General features: G+C 37.9%; 1 protein-coding gene across 3 annotated transcripts in view; it reads left to right on the top strand.

Annotated features, from left to right (window-relative positions):
- Positions 1–19,703, top strand: part of grik4 (glutamate receptor, ionotropic, kainate 4) — a 352,304-nt gene that overhangs the window by 180,424 nt on the left and 152,177 nt on the right. The window contains exon 1 of one of the 3 annotated variants that reach the window (XM_053239648.1): positions 7,634–7,958. The exons of the other annotated variants lie outside the window; for them this stretch is intronic. The gene's annotated coding sequence lies outside the window, so the exon portion shown is untranslated. Of the gene's footprint in view, positions 1–7,633; positions 7,959–19,703 lie in introns of those variants that run through there. 3 annotated transcript variants of the gene reach the window in all.

Here is a 19,703-nt window from a genome sequence, read left to right on the forward strand (position 1 = left end):
TTTGAAGATAGATTAGCAGAATGATGCAGTACACTAACTTTTATCTCAAAAAAACTTACAGTTTCTGGAAAAAAAAGAAGGATCTGACTGTAGCTCTGCCCCTATCAATTGCTATGCTTCAAATTTTCCTGAAACTGTCTTGAATGTCACAAAATGAAGGCTCAGACTGATGGAAAAGCAGGTTAAGCAGGGGTTTTAATGTAAAAAGCACAATTCTAAATTGTAAGGCAGAGTCAAAGTCAAAAAACAGGCAAAAAGGTCAGGCGATCAGCAAACTGGGTAAACCAGACAGGGCAAGGGGAAATAACATGAACAGATCGGTCAATAACAAAGAGGCAAAATTGGATCAAAACATATTCTTCACAAAACATGAATGGATGAGAGTCTCTTTATAAAGGGTCCGTGTGTGTGTGTGTGTGTGTGTGTGGTTGATTGAACACAGATGTGTTCAATCAACCAGGAACACGGAAGCTCAGCGACTGAGAGCAGGTGTGTGTGTGTGTGTGTGTGTGTGTGTGTGTATTCTGGGTAGTGTAGTTCAAGGTGGCCATATTTGTAGGCCGGAGTGTTTGTTGAGCGATGGAGTCCGCGGAGTGCTGTGATGTGATGTGCCTTTGCATGTTTTTGCATATTATGCCAATTATTATCAATGTGAGTAGACTGAGCTAAATTTTCCAAAAGGCAATTTTTTTTATAGTTTCACCAAAATAATCAGAAGTAGTTTGATGCCAGTTTGAAGATGGGACAAAAATCCTAGGACTAGTTTGCAATAGTAGGTTTCGTATATCATGCAAATGGTGGAAATCAGTGAACTGGGCCTAGATGAATTTGTTTGAAACCGGGGAATAAGAGGAAAAAAGAATTTTCACTGTAGGACTTCGTGCTTGGACCCCTAAATATTAATATCAGTAGTTTAGAAATTTCCCAGCTGCTAATTTGTACATATATATATACATTGAATTGTCAGATCACTTTCTATGCCAATAAACTGGAAACTATTTAAACTGTATTTAAAATGGAAAAAACAAACAATCAAACAAACATATAAATAAATGTAAATAGAAAATTATTATTTGTATATAGTCATTCCTATTTAAAGTAGCACAAATTGCTTTGCACTCTGCTTGAAACATAGAGCCAATTACCCATTACACTTTCTATGTCTACTTTCATTTGTTGTTTGTGTTGAGGAGTTCTTTTTTACTTGTGTTCTTCTAGTAAGCAAGAAGTATTTCTTTTTTTGGAAATAAATTAATTGGTCCAATAATTGTACACTTTTTGTTTTTGATTAGTCTCTGCCTCAGATGGATATGAAGTGTCTGATATCTTTGTACGCTTTTCTGGCTGTCTGCACAGACATGAATACACACTTCTGTACTGTGGGTTCCAGAGTTAAAATGACTTTTTGGAATGAAATAATCTTGCATGTTGCATGTTTATTGATGAAACATCCCAGACTCTCTAGCAAAGAGGTCTGGCTTGCAAGACTAGATTTTAATAAGCTCCTTAACAGTGTATTTTTGGTCGTTTATCATGATCCATAGCAGATCTCTGCCAGGGAATTGAGTATTTCTTTCATACAGACATCTAATAGTATTCTACAGTTTACAGTATATCAGTTAAAAATGAATGAATATTTTGTGGCTGCCATATGATTCGCCCTTTGAGAGTAAATATGGCATAGATGGTCTAATTTTTTCCCCCATCATGCCAGAAATGTCTTGAAACTGCAATATAGAGAATATTTTTTGTTCTATTGCTGAAAGCTCCTGTGAACTGTAGGTTGATTCTACACCTTAGGTTTTCTGTGATTTTAATGGCAGCTGGTTTAAGGGTTTTCTTTAGAGCTCTGAAAATTTTATGCCCTAAACTGCTGTTGTCTTCCTGAACCAACTTTAATGTGATTGGATTCTGTTTCCAGCATGATTGTAGTTCGATTATCTTGAGACTGGTGTCAACTCCAATTCCAAGTACTGAACTGAAATTAACTGTCAGTTCATAAAGCAATTCTGAATTGAGCCTGAACACTGGCTTGAACACTGGCTTGTCAACGGCTCTTAGAAAGAGATGGAAACCCACACACTCACAAACGAATACATATTTCTTGCCAGTGATGGCTAAATCCTAGAATAATAGTTGGTTCATTTGTATGCAGGCAATATATAGGTAAAATATATTGTAGGGGGAAATGAGGCTTGACCGTTACAATGCTTTGTGTTTTCTTGAGTTTTATGTCTTCTTCCTCAGAAGACGACCTTCAGTATACTCATAGCTATTGACTAAATGGCCATTAATTTGTAAAAATTTAGTATTTATTCCAATTAAGAAGAGGATTTTTGTAAGCAATTTAGCAAAAAAAGGTTTAGATATATATAAATTGTTACTCCTTTTGAAGATGATATGTGTCTTATGCAGAATATGCAACAATGTCATATTCCACTCTATCTGTCTTTCTGTCTTTCTGTCTGCATGTCTGTCTATGGTAGGAGAGCCATTTTAAGGACTGTAAAAATTAATATGTATCTTATCAATGTGATACCAGAGGGAAATCTGATGTAGGGCAGGTAAGGAGAGGTAGTTCCTGGAATACCATGCCACAACAGAGGCTACTAGGCCTGAAATTACCCATCATTGCATCTGGCAGATCACAGTGTAAAACTAGACTAAGATCTGCTCTCATTACGAGTACATTGTCTATACTTGTCCTTTTTTCCTCACTTGCACAATGAAGAAATTTAGGGCCATATCCAGGGTTGAGTTATGTGCAGAGTTAGTGAGGAGTTAATCCCGAAATTGTGTACATCAGTATTCAGATCTCAGTCGTAACTATAGACTACTCAGAAAGGGGAGTTGTGTGGTGGAATGGAGTTTGTCTCGATTATAGTTCTTACCTTTGACCTAGGTAGATTTTTCTTGCATGATAACTTTTGAACTTAAGTCAGCAGCTTTGAAAATGGCGTATAGAGTATTTTTGTTTGGCAGCTCAGCACTATGTAGAGCACAGTAAAATTCAGCAATGCTTTTTATCCAGCAAAGGTTAATCAATTCAGGTTCTGTTGTACCAGAGCCTTGCTTATCTGTAATTTCATTAACAAGCAAGTGTCTGTCAGTGTTCTTCAGTATGGAGCTTCCTGGGGTGGTGTGCCTTCTTGTAATGCAGGCATGTTATATTACAAGACAGTAGTGATAAGACACCTTCGATGTAAATGTTTGATTCTTTGTGTCCTTTATATTATATTGTTTGAACTATAAACAGTATATTTTTTTCATTAGTCCATTATTATTACAGAATAAACAAAAATGTATATGATATAATATTTGCGTTGTTGACTCAAAACTACATTTTTGATATGCCTAAAAACCCAGTGGAAATGAATAAATATGCCATGATATGTATTTTAAAAAGATGTCAAAAAGAAAGAACTTGATTGTAGGGTTTTAAATTATCTGAGTCTCTTATATGTCAATATCGTAGAAAGTCCCAGAGTGCTGAATCACTTTATAAGATTACAGATTACATATTGGGTGATTCAATTCCATTCAGTTTTATTTATACAGCACTTTTAACAATAAACATAGACACAACAGACACAATGTCAGACAACAGACACAACCCTAAAAATCCCTAAAAACAAGCCGTAGGCAACCGTGAAGGAAACAAGGAAAAAACTCTTGAGACAAATTGAGGAAGAAACCTTGAGAGGAACCAGACTCAAAAGGGAAGCCATCCTCCTCTGGGATAATTCCAGCAGATTGTGGAATTATAATTCATATACAGTTGTGGAGTATAAGAGTAAAGACGAACAATACTAAGTGTGTTGGAAGAATGTTCTCCATTAGTACGATGTGAATAAAAGTCCTGGGATGAACACAGGACTGTCTTTATTAATAAAGTAGCAGGTCTTACGTGGAAATCTACAGTGTCCAGGTGAACTTATCCACTAAAGCAAGGGTGAGTTTTGGACATAAACTATTTTTGAAAAGTGTACTTCTGTGCTGTGGGTTCCAGAGGGAAAAGAACTTTTTGGAATGAAATAATCTTGCATGTTTATTGATGAAACATACCAGACTCTCTAGCAAAGCTAGAGGTCTGGCATGCAAGACTAGATTTGAATAAGTTCCTTAACAGTGTGTTTTTGGTCATTTATCATGATCCATAGCAGATCTCTGCCAGTGCATTGTGTATTTCTTTTATACAGGCATCTAAGAGTATTCTACAGTTTACAGTATATCAGTTAAAAATGAATGAATATTTTGTGGCTGCCATGATTCAACCTTTGAGAGTAAATATGTATAGATGGTCTAATCTTTTCCCCCATCATGCCAGAAATGTCCTGAAACTGCAATATAGTTTTGGTCATAAACTGTTTTTGAAAAGTGCAGATCTTTAGGGTATCCATATGAGACCATCCACAGCAGGAGAGAGTGAGTCATAAGTGCAGAAAGTTCCAAGCAAAAGTAGAACATCAGGATGAATCAGTCAGGTCCGGAGGGTGAGAGGAGCCACAGCACAAGAAGTGTTTGAGGATCTGGCACCAGCATCACATCAGGCAGAAGGTGTGCATGTACAGCTTGACAGAGAGAAAGAACGGATTATTAGATATGTTCTTATCCTACATGGTTTAAAAGGGTGTAAATTGTCAGAGAGTGCAAGTGGGGACTCAGACAGGACTAGCTATGACAGCATAACTATAAGGGAGATGCAGAAGGTAACAAAGACATGAGGTCACTCTGGGACATAAAATATACTTTTTTCTATACTATCAACACACCTGAGCAATCATGTGAGAGGGGCAAAAACATCAAAACATCCCAGTTTAGCAAAACTCTCTATGCACACAAACTCACCAGCTCTGTACCTTCACCTAAGAAAAAAGGCTATTTAGCACAATGCCTGACAAAACGTGTTTGAGGATGTTTGCAGGTCATTACCTTCTACTTAGCCAAATTCAAGCTATGTGTATACAATATAATATATACTTCTTCACACATGTATTAGCATGAACAAGACGTTTTGTATGTTTCCTTTAATCTCCAAGATGCAATACAAGTACCAACAACACCATAAACATGTCTGTCTATTCTATCAAAACACTAGGACTACTGTTGTATAACAAGAGCACTTTGTCAATCTGACATGGTTTGTGTGGAAGAACTCGAGTGTCCTGCACAGAGCCCTGACCTCAACCCCACTGAACACCTTTGTGATGAATTGGAATGCTGACTGCACCCCAGGCCTCCTCGCCCAGCATCAGTGCCTGTCCTCGCCAATGCTCTTGTGGCTGAATGAACCATTCCCCACAGCCACACTCCAAAGTCTAGTGGAAAGCCTTCCCATAAGAGAAAAGGGGGACTAAATCTGGAATGGAATGTTCAAAAAGCACATATGGGTGTTATGGTCAGGTGTCCACAAACTTTTGGCCATATATGTTTGCAGCAGTGGTTCAGCAGTACACTGGAGCTTTATTGATTGATTGATTGATTGGTTGATTAATTGAATGATTGATTACCTACTGATCAGGGCTCATATAGGACATACTGTATATTGTTTAATTGCTTGAATATACAGTCAGGGCTAAGCAGCTGTTAAAGGACCATAAGCCACAAATAAACACCTTGAAAGAATGTAGGATTTTCTTTTTTAATCCAACTAAAGGCCCAGCCACATAAAAGTTCTTACTCACAAAGGTCCAAACAAGAAACTAACATGGACTGAATGGAATAACATGATTGAATGACAGTTACTGTACCAATAATTAACCATTACCAATTATTAAGACTCTATTCGAAGTGGTTGTTTTGTTTCACACTTCAAGCTTCACATTACTGATTTTGACCAATGCCATGGACTCTGAAAAGATGATACATCTGCTTTTAATTGTCTTAAACATTCCATTTTTCAATCGTTTTTTTTTTTTAACAAGCTATGTGGTCTCTTCATGAATCAGACCAGAGAGTATAAATAAAATTTTTTAAAAATCTATGAAAGTCTGAAAACTCTTTCCTTATGCAGTGAGCTGTCTTCAGGTAAATAACTTACTTAAATGCATGTGATTGGCTGCAGCAAGCCGTACCAGAGGATTTGCTACAGAAGTTGTGATGGTTCAAGTTTAGAAAACTGGAATGACTGAACTACGGCCAATCTTTTTTTGGTTATTATTATTATTATTATTAGTAGTAGTAGTAGTAGTAGTAGTAGTATGTTGGTTCTGCTTTTTGAGTACTTTGTTCTATCCAGTGAAATACTTTGCAGAGTCCACAACCAGACTATGGCCTGCAGTTGACCACCCCTGTTATATGCTCCTGCAGTTACAGATTATATACTAAGATTAAAGAGGAGTAAGTGAGAGGAAGAAATAATGACTTTGCAAGGTGAAAACCTTGCCCACAGCGTGATCATGAAGGTGCTGTCAAAAATTAAATGAAGATTTAGCACATAGTTAATGTGGTTCTCGTATCTAGTGTTGGGCTGTGTGGCATTGGTGTCCCTAAAGCTCTGGGAAGTCTTGTAATGCTGCATTTCTGTTAAGTGCAATTTGTGGTCACTAAGAAAAAGGTATGACCCTGGAGAAGTCTTTAAATCCACAGCTGAATGTCCTTTTTATAACACAAATGGAATAAATTTGGAATTGAATTAATCTTATTTTTAGTCTTATTGTTTTAGTGTTTTCAGTATTTATGTGCTGAAATGTAATCTTTGATACATATCCAGCATTCCCATAGTATGCCGTATAATTATTAGCTGCAGAGGATTTATGGACTGGAGATTGCAGCAGCTGTTGCTTAGCCTGTGCTCAGCACATCACAGAGCACTTGGTAGAACTGATTCCAACACTGTCAAACAGCCCTTAGTGTGTTCAGTTGATTTTTTTTCCCCTCTATTAATCATTTCACAATCCACCATAGACATGGATGCAGTGGGATGGATGTTCAGTACAGCACAGTTAGGAAATGGAGGGCAATAAATGATAGATAGAGAGGTACAGAGAGGGGCAGAGACATCAGTGTAATGATGCAGACATCCTGGTTTGGACAGTGGTGCACCCTGTGAAAAGGCAGGCTCTCAGAGGGTGTCATTACTTGTCATTCAGTCTGGCTGGTGCCCTTAGACTGGCCTGGTGTAATTGCCTGAAAGAGAAAGCGAGAGCCAGGGAAAAGGGTGAAATGATGGGAGAAGTAAATGTATAAAAAAAAAGGAAGTAGACAGACATTAGTGCTTGATTGGTCAAAGACCTCTCAGAGAGCCAGAAGAAGAAAATAACTGGGTGGCAAAACCTTTGGGACGGCATGAAAATGAGACTAATAATGAGTATAATCTAGAGTAAAACCACCTCGACAGATTTATCTTAAACAGATTCTGTTTTTTTATATGATCAGAACTAAGCTATTAGATGCTGTCTCCTTTTTCATTGAAATATTCAGATACCAGAAAGATATTTAATTATTCTGGTACCTCTTTTAGATACTTCTCTAATTAATTAATGTAGTTAGATTTATGTGCAACCTATGCAGGTTAGATCTGTGCCAGCAAGATCCTAGAGAGCATCAAGTCAACTTCATCCATGAACTCAGTTTCCCAGAACACATCGCAGCCTACAGACATGGCCACACCGGACTTCACTTCCCAGAACCCATCACTGCTAATACGTTCTCAATCCCCAGACTTTAGATTACCTTCACCTGTTCCCAATCACACACACTATAAAAAATGACTCTCAATCACTCTCTTTTTGAAGTAACAGCGGTAGGGACAAGAAGACTGGTCAGAATTTACAGAAGGATGAATACAGCCAAATACAGCGAGGTTCTTGAAGAAAACCTGCTCCAGAGTGCACACAACAACAGACTGTTGTGAAGGTTCACCTCTGAGCATGACAACAACCCAAAGCACACAGCCAGGATGATGCTGGAGTAGTTTCAGTGCTCTGAATGTCCTTGAGTGGCCCAGCCAAATGTTTGTACGTTTCCACTCATTATGGGCTATTGTGTGTAGATGGCCAAAAAAGTAAAGTTCATCCATTTTAAATTGAATCTAATAATAACACAGTAAAATGTGCAAAAACTGAAAGGGTCTGAATACTTTCAGAGCCTGCTATAAACCATGTAGTCAAGTCTAATGAAAATATTGAAGATTTACTGAAGAAAATGGTACTGAAAATTATGTAATATATTTAATGTTGAAGTATAATGGTGATTACTAAGCTGGCAGTTACTAGAGTTAGTTACTAAATTGGCATATTTAATATATGCCTATTTTGTAACTTCACTCACTTGCACATTGATGATAATTCTCAGGACTCAATTTAAATGGTAATTTAAATTAAGTTTAAGATTAAGGTTTGTTGCAGGATTAACATTTATGTGATTTCTTGTATGTTTTGCATAAACTGAAGTCAATCTCATTAGCTATACTTGCCACATACTCACACTTTCTAGTTCATAAATTATGTATTATTTGTGTGGTGGATTATTCTATGAACAGCAGTGATGCCTATATGGTAGTGGTATGTTAGTGTGTGATACTCTGGTGTGAATTAGGAGCAGATGGACAGTATGCATACCCTTTAGATCAACCCCATTTTGGCTTGTATCCCATTTTGTGGTAAATTTAATTGGATAATGTATGAGAACAAATCAAAAATGTAATGTGCCATGTTCCATTTTTCAGGAAGCTTTAATATGAGATTCTTTAAGCAGCTCTTTTAGTGCATGTGCTTGGTGAGATAATGTCACAGAGGTTTAATTTACTTACTACAGTAAGAGACAGCTTAGTCCCAGCAGAGTTTTATTAGTGCACTGTACTGAGCAAGAATTTCAAGAAATGATGTAGTTTGGCTGACTCAAAATCTTTCCCACAGGTAATTGGGGACTGTGGAAAATTAAATGAAATTGAGGTAACTGAAATTGCAGTTCCACTGGATTGTGCTAAATATATCTGACCCAACCTGTTGGACAGTTAACTGTGTTTTGCTGGTGGCCTCTGGAAGATCCATGTTAGCCTTTTCACCATTGACATTTTCACTGGCTTCATCCCCAATGTCGTGTGGCTCTGTCGAGATAACAAGCTGGAAATTGTGTGTCATGCTGTGCTGACATCCATCTGCTTGACTGGACATGCAGGAGCTTGGATGCATTCTGCAGGACTGGCACTATAACCTGACCCAGAAATATACATTAGCATGCTCAGTATTTTGAATATTGTTTTAGCTCAACAACAAGAGCAAACACTTCATCTAAGTGTGAAGGTCACGACAAAGCCTCTTGCACATCAAAGGCTCAGAAGAGGAGTGCCTTTTTTTTTTAAATAAATGTCCCCATGGTCAGTTAACTAAACTAAAACTAATTTACATAGATTTTCCACTGTAGTCAATCAGCCAAGATTTGGTGTCCAAATATGCTTTGGTTTTGCACTGCTAAAAAGCTAATAAAGCCAGCAAGATACGTAAGCTTATATCTGCATTAGCATCCCACCAAAAGTAGTACCATTTATACATGTTTTCTCCTAATTTTGTGTTCATTAATTTTCACCTACAAGCTAATTCTCCCCTACTGACATGATACATACAAGACATGTAGAAGTTACTGCTTTTATATGGTGGCTGAACCCAGTTGAAGGAGAGCAGCACAACTGTACTGCAAACATCAGAGACAAATTTTGGAAACCAAAGGGTTAGTGGAAAAATATTTGTAAATTTGATTCTCCCTGAACTACTTTAAGGAGATCTCCTTCAGTTGTTTAAAAATTGCAGTGATAGAATCTGTTTTGGTTGGACTCTCAAGTAGATAGCTGGAGTGGACAGTCAGACAGACAGATCACTTTATTCATCCCATAAGGAAATTCACCTAATACAGCAGCACAGAGTTAGAAGTATATCTAGAATTAATTTAACATTATAAATGAATAAAATAAGACTAAATACATTAAAATTCAGTGTAAGAGTGTGATGTAGTGCACTGGTGTGTAAGCATTATAGATATAATGAACAGACTTGAGTGGAATTAAAGTGGCAGTGCAGTGCAAACATTGCCAACAGTGTAAACATTGTAAACATCGATAAAATTTGAACTTGTACAAAAGCAAAGCTTTCAAATCCCGATGATGCCACAGTCATCCATGGCTGCGAATCCAAGAGAGCATAATTGGTTGTGTTCTCTTGGTGAGAGATATGGCATTGCTTTTTCCCCTGTCACTCATAGGGGCACTAGCCAATCGTGGGCATCTGTGAGCTCATGCTGAGGAGGATAGATAGCACTTTGCTCTGAGTGTATTACTCTGCCCTGTGTTGCAGCATTTTTTTAAAAAAGATGTGGCGGCTGGCTTCACATGTCTTAGAGGAAGCATGTGCTAGCCTTCACACACCCTGATTGGTAGCTGTCATGTGATGGGAAATTGGCAAAATGACCAAATTGACAGGAAGTTGGGTAAAAAAATCAAAAAAAAAAAAAAAAAGAGAGAGAGAGATAAAATGTTTTGGCTGAACCAAGTTTTGAGATATAATAATGTTTGATATTTGTTTATTATCTTGTTTTAGATTTGGTAAAAGGAGAAAAGACCAGTCCTTAAAAATAAGAAAATAATCATAAATATATTATACATAATATATATATATTAGAGGGTTACAGTTTAAGTATAAAAAATATTCTGTATTCAGGCTATTATTTAATCTTATCTGACAGCCTGAATATTCCTGTTTATTTATTTTTTACTTTTCATTTTGTTTTATTTTAAGAGTCTCAGAGGCCTTGCCCGATTAGTGAGATGTGTGATTATCCATTCATGAGAGCACATGAGACAACTCATGGAGACTAACGTTTTCTCAACTGGAAATTAGATAGTAAAAAAAAATTGGAAACAAGAGGGCCAGACGGGATCTCCAGAGAAACATTCTAGGAGCTTGCTACAAACAAGTGTCTCCATTTCTGTGTTAGAGAGGAGATGCTGTTTATAGTACCCTCATTGCCTATCAGCTGTAGAGCCTCTTCTGCAGGAGCTAATGAAGCTCCTGGGACAAGAGAGGGGCATTGCGGAAACAGCAGGTAGTCAGCCAGTTAGAAGGACCCGTTCCTCTGAATGGGGTCTGGCCTGCTGTGCCCTCATTACTGAGTGGCATCGAGAGCATGGAGCTTATCCAGGCAGTTCTGTCCACCTGGTTCTAAATGAGCCAGACACCTATCAACTTCGCATAGTCTTTTCTCTCCACCTGCTTCTAAATGAACCCACGCATCTACCATTCTGACAGTGGAGAATGATGGCAATATAATGGAGCAGGAGAGTTGTGGGAACTGAAGTGATCTCAGTAGGGCTTGATGGCATTATTTTTGACCGTGACTCTTTGGTGTTTAAAGAGCCCATTTCAGGTCAGTTATGGATGAATGCAAGGCTTTGAAAGTTTAATTGGTCAGAATTATACTCCTTGCAGGTGGCAGCATGCAATCCAGGCTCTCATGCACACTGCCAGGGCAAGCTATCATAGTGCACTGGGCTTTGTGACTAGCCTTAATGATTATCTTATGCACTTGAGTCTAAGAAACCTATTACCTCTGACAGTTCAGCTAATTGGTCTGGGCTACTTGGAACATGTTCATGTTTGTATAAATGTGCGAGTTAGGAAGATGGTATCTAATATTATTGTCTGTGAAGGTTATGAAAGGTGCAGTGTCACTTATGTGTAATTGGAAGGGCTGGCTTTGGCTGTGCAGGTATGATAAGAAAAGTACTTTGTTCATTCAGAACTGTCATTAACTTCCATACCAGGTTTAATAGCACAAAAAAAAAAATGAAGAAACACATCTGTTAAATATTCTCTGGCTAACTCAATGGCACAGTGTGCAGGCAGTTGCAGAAGGTGTGAGGTGCTGACAGTACCCCAGACTGGTGTGTTTGACCAACGTGGTGAGGTTGAGATTTTTTTAATCTTAGCACAACTCTTTATATACTCTAAATATCTGTGTATAAGCTAGAAACAAATACTGCAACATGTGATTGCTTTTTTTTTTTTTTTTTTTTAAGTACCTGCCATGCTTGAGCACCTGTTGGAGGATCTCAAGAATGCATTAATGAAATGACAGCAAGAACTATTTAACGTCCAGCTAAACTGCTGCACCTGTGATGTGCAAGCAAACCAAAGGAAATTTATTCTGATATACACCGATCAGCCATAACATTATGACCACCTGCCTAATATTGTGTTGGTCCCACTTTTGCTGCCAAAACAGCCCTGACCCGTCGAGGCATGGACTCCACTAGATCCCTGAAGGTGTGCTGTGGTATCTGGCACAAAGACGTTAACAGCAGATCCTTTAAGTCCAGTAAGTTGCGAGGTGGGGCCTCCATGGATAGGACTTGATGGCCAGCACACCCCACAGATGTTCGATTGGATTGAGATCTGGGGAATTTGGAGGCCAAGTCAACACCTTGAACTCTTTGTCATGTTCCTCAAACCATTCCTGAACAATTTTTAGAGTGTGGCAAGGTGCATTATCCTGCCGAAAGAGGTCACTTCCGTTAGGGAATACCATTGCCATGAAGGGGTGTACCTGGTCTGCAACAATGTTTAGGTAGGTGGTATGTGTCAGAATAGCATCCACATGAATGCCAGGACCCAAAGTTTCCCAGCAGAACATTGCCTAGAGCATCACACTGCCTCCGCCAGCTTGTGTTCTTACCATAGTGCATGCTGGTGCCATCTCTTCCCCAGGTAAACGATGCACATGCACCCAGCCTTCCACATGATGTAAAAGAAAATGTGATTTATCGGACCACCACCAATGCTCCATGGTCCAGTTCTGATGCTCACCTGTCCATTGTAGGCACTTTTGGCAGTGGACAGAGGTCAGCATGGGCACTCTGACAGGTCTGTGGCTACACAGCCCCATACACAGCAAGCTGCGATGCACTGTGTGTTCTGACACCTTTCTATCATAGCCAGCTTTAACTTTTCAGCAATTTGTGCTACAATAGCTCTTCTGTGGGATCAGACCAGACGGAATTGCCTTCACTCCCCACGCGCATCAGTGAACCTTGGGCGCCTATGACCCTGTCGCTAGTTCACCGGTTGTCTTTCCTTGGACCACTTTTGGTAGTTACTAACCACTGCATACTGGGAACACCTCAAAAGACCTGCTGTTTTGGAGATGCTCTGACCCAGTCATCTAGCCATCACAATTTGGCCGTTGTCAAAGTCTCTCTCATCCTTACGCTTGCCCATTTTTCCTGTTTCCAACACATCAACTACGAGAACCTACTGGTCACTTGCTTCCTAATATATCTCAACACTTGACAGGTGCTATTGTAATGAGATAATCAATATTATTCACTTCACCTGTCAGTGGTCATAATGTTATGGCTGATCGGTGTAGTTCAACAAGACTGTGACTGAAAGCTAATATCCCTTAGTTATTGTAAATAACTTTGCATAGTACTAGTTTCTGGATATTCATTCTATCTTTCATTTTTCTCCTTCTGTCTATGTAGACAAATAATGAATAGCAAAAGGAATTTTACCACACATCCTTCTCCTTTCCATGGGTTTAGTGGTGGTCCCCAAAGCAATTTAGAGGTGCATATCTCATGTATTCAGATAGAAATCTGATTACCCATTAAAACAGGAAAATTCTTCCTCACCCCAAAGGATTTTGCCCATCACCAGAGGCTAATTATCAGTTTATAAATCATTAATCATCATAAATCAGTTAAAAACAGTACTGCCGGTTAGGGATGTGAGCAACCATTTAGCATTTGCTTCATATCAAATATATTAGACCGTGCCTCAGAAACTGCAAACCACTTCAAAAAATGCCTGTAAAGACTAAGAAATTGGAAAGGGAATTGTACCCATGCATTTTGTTAAATCAGTCCCATCCTGTGAGACATCCAGTACAGCAGATTGGAACTGTAAGTGCTCAGAGACTATCTATGGAATTGAATTTCAGTGACAAGATCTGATATTAAAGATCACACTGTGCTACTTATCCCTCCAAGAGGAATTTTCCCCTCAAGTTATATTTTATGCAAATAGAGTAAGGGTTGTTATGCAGTTGGGGCAGTGGCTTCTAGTAAATGTATTTCAACATGAATTTCCTTCCATTAACTGTCAAGGTCATGTTCCACCACAATTCTTTTTTTACATATTAAGCCTTGGGAAAGATTTTGATCATCAAATCAAAAGGGCTGTATGATAGTTCCAAAAATCAGTCTATAGTTTCTATTTCTTTTGTAACATTTAAAGGATCTGTATTCTCCTAGATATATATTATATGTACCACTGTGTGTTATGGTAACTGGGATATGTAACTTTACAATTGCCCCAAGACTTTACATTAAGCAAAAGACATAAAACAGAAATAAAGAGCACTAAGTACATTTATGTTTTACATTTACAGTACAGTTGTATTTTTAAAAAAAACAAAAAACAGTGACATCAGAATTTTATCCAAAATCTGAAATATAGCAAATAATATTTATTCATGTATATGTGTGTGTGAATTCTCACCATGAGGCATATCCAAAAACTGAAATATAATGAACTCCCTAAGAAATGTGTTTTGCCTACAAATACATTTTCACTGCATGTGCCCATGTATTTTCCCTGTTACAAAGTACTTCCACAAAGTTTAAAATTTAAATGACACTCTCCTACAGTAGGGCTACAAGCAGAAATATAAATCATGTGCCATTTAGATTATTGGAAAAATAGTGTATATTGTAATTTTTTTAGTGCTTCTAGCTTAAAATGCATCAGAAATAGAATAATACAGTCCATGCATGTATCAAATGTGCCGCCCTGCACATTATACTCATATGGTGTAAAAAGCTGCATTAACAATGGGGTGTAAATGGAAGTCGCACCATTTAGTTTCTTGAACATTGCATATACTGCATTGGATGTAACAATACGTGCACACTGAACATAATTTTACCAACCACGTTCACGTTCAGAGTCACAGCACAGTGAAAAAGTTGTTCTCTATTCCATATTATGCAAATTAGAAGTGGCAGACACTTAGCACTGATCACTCGTGACTTGGGAGCCAAGGCATTGTTGTCAAAATGCAAATAATGGTGTGTGTAGATAGCTGTATCTGCCATATGTTCAAAATCATGCATGAAAAGTTTTTTATCACCCCGATATGTATGATTGTAAACTGAACTTCTTCATGTACTGTATATATCAGTAATCTCCGGATTTTGGTAAACAATTATCTCCTGTTTTCATTTCAATTCATTTCAAATTTTATTTATATAGTGCTTTTACCAGTGGATATTGTGACAAAGCAGCTTTACAGAAATCTGGATATAAAATAGGAATTTTAAATTTATGCCTAATGAGCAAGCCAGAGGTTATGGTGGCAAGGAAAAACTCCCTGAGACAGCATGAGGAAGAAACCATGAGAAGAATCAGACTCATCTGGACGATACCGGATAGTGTAATTATAAATAAATTCTCTTCTATAACTGTATACTATATAGTCAAGCAGTGCTAAGTATGTTGAAAGGAACTTGTATATGAGCATCAGAGTCATTTCTGATTTCATTAGAGTTTTAACTTTATGGCCGTTGCATCAAATTGAAATTATTGATTGTTCAATGATTGAGACTTGAGCATAAACTGTTTTTGACAAGTGCAGGCTATCCAAGGAAGAACATCCACAGCCATCTTTAGGGTGTCTGTGTGGTACCATCCACAGCAATCTCATGGTGATCTTTAGGATATCTATATGGGCCATCCTCAGCAGCAGTGATAGATTTTCAGGTGAAGCAGTCTCCAAACAGAAGCAGGGAATCAGGTAGTTCAGGAGGGCAAAAGCAGTCAGAAGTCTCACTGTCGTTTTGACTCTAAGGCATAAGTTCCAGCTCGGTGGTTGCTCAGGACCTTGAGAGTCCCCAATATTTCAGATGAAAAAAATTAATCATATAGACAACAACATCCGTGAAAGCATAATATTTACATTTATGGCATTTGGCAGACATCCTTATCCAGAGTGACTTACAGTTATCTCATTTATACAACTGAGCAGTTGAAGCCTTATTCAAGGGCCCAACAGTGGCAGTTTGGCAGTCCTGGGATTTGAACTAACAACCTTCCAATCAGTAGTCCAACATCTTAACCACTGAGATACCACTACCTCATATCAGTGGTATTATCCACTGTAGTGTCCAGCACTGGTTTTGCCACTGGCTGCTAGCTGACACAAGCAGACAGTGATGCGCTTCATGGATGCCATTCCTGCACAACAGATTTTTATATTGTTTTTAGTGGGAATGTATAAGATTTGTGTTCAAAGAGGGCAATTCAACTCATTTCAGTGGGGTGACAACTAATGGGTAGTTTTACATGTGTTCTGTTGTTAGCTGTGAGTTTGTGTTGATATATTGCTCTAGGTGCTACCAGGGAAACCGTGTTGAGGAGTGCTCTTAAAGTAGCAGGGTGAGCCTATACAAGATCTCTGACATAGTTGTTATGAAATTGTATGATGTCATGGTGTCGTTAGCACCTCCAATAAATTTCACAAGTTGGCATCTATGCTCTGTGATTCAGATGTTCAGTTGTATTGGATTGCATTTCCCCTGGGTTGCTTCTTGTCTTTTTGTAGTATTGTACCATGCCATATGTAATAGTGGGCAACTGGGGGAAAAGAGTGAGGTTGAGGTGGTGAGATGACATCGATGCCTTTTCTAATTTGCATATTCATGCATATTTATAGCTTCTTCAATTCTTGAAAGTAAAGGTGCTCCTGGGCAAATTTAGCACACAGGGCATTATAACATTTTAAAAAGACAGGAAAAAGGATCTGGCAAATAAAATAAGTAAATGCATACATACATACATTTGCATGTTTTACAGACTAAAGAAATGGTAGAGCGCACAAGGCTCCAAGTGTAAAGAGGACCAAAAGAGTTTCCTTTCTACCTTTCAGGTTCTTCACTAAATTTATCCACAGCCAACCAAGGACCAAATTCACCAAAGACAAAATCTGTGAAGTGTGATCCTGTGAGACCCAACCAAAAATTAACAGGCATGAGGTGTTGACTCTCAAGCGAGCAGGAGCGGATGGTTAGAAATAAGGATTATTGTACAAAAATAGATGGTCTATTTCTTGAGTTTGTTATTTGTTTATAGTAAGGGTATTATAGCCACAGATTCTATTAGAAAATATTGCAGTGGGGTACAAACAAAATGATCCAAGGATTTTGTGGCACCAAAATCCTTGGATTAAGCAAACGTGGTCAGAGTTTTGCAGGAGCAGGCAGAAAAAAAATACATGCACAGGTCCAATGTGAGGTTTACCCTGCGTAATAGAAAGCTTTCTAACTGAGCTTTCTAACCAAGTGTGGTGGAGAGAGAAATCTGTTACCTAGACTTTTTTTAAGAACCGACCTTCCAAATTGCCCTTATAAAGCTTGTGAAATTAGTCTTGATATTTGGCATCTGTGAATAGGCAATTTGAGCTGCCTATGAGCTGAAAACATGTGAAGGTATTAAGAAAGCCGTAGAATGGATAGTAATTAACCTCAGAGTCGAGTCTAGTCCGTATTCACAGACCTTATGAACTAGTTTATGTACCATTCAGCACAAGAATATGATATAAGATGGTGGCATTGTATTTTTGGTATTTTCATGAGCAAAGCAATGCTTTTTGTAAAAAATGGGTGGAGTTAGAATAAGTAAATCAGTAGGGTTAGGTGTGCTGCAGTAATATCCTATCAAATCAGCTCCTCTTATTCTCTTTAAAATATGAGTGTTTGCAGTACAGCGCAGTAATGGCATACAGTTATTTCACTACATTTCACTCATAGATTTTACGTCGATGTGATACTGGTATGCTTATGCAGGCATTTGTATTTTCAAAAACCAACAGTTATCAATCCACAGTCAGTCAGTCAGTCGGTCAAAAAAAAAAAAAAAACAGGAAAGTTGACAAAGATACCAAAATCAGTCTAATACAGAGAACCAAAGGCATAAAAGAAAAAATAATGGCAAAAGGTCAATAATAAATATAGACAGAATGACAGGAGGTAAAGGCCAGTTCAGACCACAAGCATTTCCAAAGCAACTTTAGCTTCATGACTCACAGAACAGATAGGCTTCCACTTTAACCATCATTTTAAACCATCTGTCCTGTTGCATGTGTCTATTCCTTTTTCAGCATAAACTCCATAGAGAGATATACTTCAAACCACTCATATGTGCCTACTTTCTGTGAACTTTTTTAAAATCATAATTGAACTAAAATGTTTTCATCATTACTCCTTTTTTCATCATTACTCCTTTCCACTGGTTATTCCAAAGTATCATCTAATGCAGTATAATCAGACAGCAAAAAAAAAAAAAAAGATGCATTTTCACCTCGTGTCATGGTTTCCACTGCTCTTCTTGTGGCCCACCTGCATCTGATGGAGTGTTTTTGGGAAGCTTTGCTGATTCCTCTCACTGTCAGAGCTGTCCATCGCCTGTCAGTTGAGGCATGCTGTGCACAAAGAAATTAATTTTAAACTTCAAGGGCTGACACCTTTGTTTAAAAATGTCCTTCACCTGCCGGCTACCTGCCAGTGTAAAATGTTTTGTTTTGTTGATTATAGAAGCAATTTGCTTCCACAGAATGGCAAAGCCATTTTCTCCCTTGTCAGGATGAAAGGGTGTCCACTGGTGGTAGTGTCTGCTTAAATTCTAAATTGTATGCCTTTTTCTGTGTGACACTTACACATTGTCCCAACCTAAAAAAAAAACCAATCCCAAAGCAGCATGGCACGCACACTGACAACTGCTACTCTTTTTTTAAACTCCATTTTCTCCCAATTAGCTCATTTGCCAATTCCTCCCCACTAGCTAGCTCTCCCCTATTATAAGACAACTACCAAATGGGGAGAATTTGGCCTAGCACATGTTTCCGCTGAGACAAGTGAAGCCAGCTACCACATCTTTTTGAACTGCTGCTACATCACAGAGCAGCTAAACATACTTGGAGGAAAGTGTTAACTGCATTCTTATATATAGATGAGCTCACAGATAACCATAAGTGTTGCGTGACTGATTACAGAGCAATCCCATAACTAGTTTTGCCCACTAGTGAAAATGCTTCTATTCTACTTCACATTATATGATCAGAAATATCTTGAGTAAAAAAGTAGTATGTGAGAAATATTAACATGAATTTCAGAATTGCTTAGTATCTGGTATATTCCCCATTTTGCTTTAATGACAGTGTGTACTCAAGCTGGCATAGACTCCATAAGTTTGTGTAAAACATGATGATCCATGTTAGATCAAATCCATCAGTGTGTCGTCTGAAGACTATTAATGGAAAGGATTAGATTCAAGGAAAATCTGAGCTTTTGTAGAAAGCAGTTAACACGGTCAATATCATAAATTTTATTAGTTTACACAGTTTAGTTTAAATTTATACAGATAAAGTGTAGAATCTTGAATATTCAAGATACTGAACATTTCCTTTCTGTGTTTTAAAATTTTAAAATTTATTTCCAGTTTTAAAGGAAAAAAAATCCTAGGTTTTCAGTGTGGTCCGATTTCACTGTATATGTATTTACAGGATCATTGGGCAGTGCACAAGACAATACAGGAATTATGTACATAGGGTTAAACATGAAATGTATGATAAAAGCAATGTACAAAGCTACAATAAAATTACAATAGACTAGAGAACTTTCACTTGAATGATAAATGTAGCACAGTGAAATATTTATA

This window comes from Pangasianodon hypophthalmus, chromosome 14, assembly GCF_027358585.1.
Source record: "Pangasianodon hypophthalmus isolate fPanHyp1 chromosome 14, fPanHyp1.pri, whole genome shotgun sequence".
Lineage (NCBI taxonomy): Eukaryota > Metazoa > Chordata > Actinopteri > Siluriformes > Pangasiidae > Pangasianodon > Pangasianodon hypophthalmus.